This window comes from Pteronotus mesoamericanus, unplaced genomic scaffold (assembly GCF_021234165.1).
Source record: "Pteronotus mesoamericanus isolate MK-2021 breed Mesoamerican mustached bat unplaced genomic scaffold, CSHL_Meso_final scaffold_232, whole genome shotgun sequence".
NCBI classification, from domain to species: Eukaryota; Metazoa; Chordata; class Mammalia; order Chiroptera; family Mormoopidae; genus Pteronotus; species Pteronotus mesoamericanus.
Window position 1 is genome coordinate 1,025,828 of NW_026555311.1, and position 2,174 is coordinate 1,028,001.

Below are 2,174 nucleotides of genomic sequence, written 5' to 3' on the forward strand. Positions count from 1 at the left end.
ATTGAAAATCCTGATGTTCATATGGTATTTGTCTTTCACCCCCTGGCTTATTTTGCTTAGCATAATGCTCTCCGGTTCCATCCATGCTGTCGCGAAGTTTAGTAGTTCTTTTTTTCTTTCTGCTGCGTAGTATTCCATTGTGTAAATGTACCATAGTTTTTTGATCCAATCATCTACTGATGAGCATTTAGGTTGCTTCCATCACTTGGCTATTGTAAATTGTGCTGCTATGAACATTGGGGTGCATAGGTTCTTTTGTATTGGCGTTTTGGTATTCTTAGGGTATAGTCCCAGCAGGGGAATCACTGGATCAAAAGGCAGTTCCATTTTCAGATTTTTGAGGAAATTCCATACTGCTTTCCACAATGGCTGCACCAGTTCTGCATTCCCACCAGCAGTGGACTAGTTTTCCCTTTTCTCCACAGCCTCGCCAACACCTGTTGTTTGTTGATCTGTTTATGATGGCCATTCTGACCAGTGTGAGGTGGTACCTCACTGTGGTTTTGATCTGCATTTCTCTGATGGCTAGTGATACCGAGCATCCTTTCAAATGTCTCTGGGCCCTCTGTATCTCTTCTTTGGAAAAGCACCTGCCCAGGTCCTTTGCCCATTTTTTGATTGGATCATTTGTCTTCTTGGAGTAGAGTTGAGTGAGTTCTTTATATATCTTGGAGATCAAACCTCTATCTGATGTATCATTAGCGAATATATTTTCCCATACGGTTGGCTCCCTTTTCATTTTGCTGATGTTTTCTTTAGCCGTGCAGAAGCTACCTATAAGCGGAACCAAACCAACAATACAAAGATGCAAGGAAAATAAGACCAGCAACACTGAAAGGAAAAGAAACCAACAGAGACAAGAGGGAAGGACGGAGGGGGTATGGGGGAAAAGGAAGGGCAGGGGGAAAGTCAAGGAACATACAGCAAGGACTCCTGGACAAAACCAAAGGGGTAGAGTTGAGGAAGGGTGGGAGGGAGGGAGGGGGCAAGGGAAAGTGGTGGGGGGAAGGCAGAGACAAATGTAGTTGAAAAAATAAATTAATTAATTTAAAAAATAAAAATAAAAAATAAAAACATACTATGCAAAGAAAGTCTAAAATAGAAAAAGATTACGTAGCTCCTTCTATGTGCATAGTGTCTTCTAGTTTACAACACACTTAAAAAAAAACGATTTTACTTATTTATTTTTAGAGAGAGAGGAAGGGAGGAAGAAAGAGAGGGAGAGAAAGAGTGATGTGCAAGAAAAACATTGATTTGTTGGTTGCCTCTCACATGCACCCAACCAGGAATCTGGCCTGCAAATAGATGTGCATGTGCCCTGACTGGGAATTGAACCAGCAACCCTTCGGTTCACAGGCCAGTGCTCAGTCCACTAAGCCACACCAACCAGGGCTACAACACACTTTCATTTTACCTATTTCATTTTATGCTCAAATCAACTCTGTAAAATTATAGCTCCATTACAGACTAAAGTCCAGCAAGGACAGAGTTAGTAAATGACAAAATTAGGACTGGAATTCAAGCCCTTTGACACCTGCCTCTTTATTCTTAGGTAGGTGAGCTGTAATACTTTAGTCACTTGAAGTTTTAGCTTATCAGTTTTTAAAATCTGCACTTTTCTTAGAATTTTAATATGAAAAAATCAAGGAAAAACACAGGTTATTAAACTGTAAATATCTGTAGATTTTGAAACTTAGATAAAACCATTAGCCCAATAACTTATGTTGTGTAATTTGGTAAACTACTTATTTCTCAACTTTGTTTTACTGTAATAAAAATACACATAAACTTTACAATTGCGACCGTAAAAAAGAAAAGAAAATCCTGATGTTCAGTATTTGCTGTGCATGGGGCAGGCAGATCCTCATTCATTCCATGACAGGTCAAGCATTTTAACATATTCTAATTTTTTTCCACTGAAAAAGGACTCTTTATCCTAATTCAGTGGGTTTTTTTCTCCCACGATACATCTTTCCTTCTTTTTCCATGACCATCTATGACATCCATGTTGCTTTATTCAATGTAAACTCTCAGTTCCATGTCACAATGACCTCTCTAGCACCTGATACAGTCCACTATAGATGAAGTTGTCCACAATCACTTATTATCTACTTTTAATTACTTAAACATTACCGTTATAATCAACAGATTTCTCAGGAAGATGTTCAGTGAGT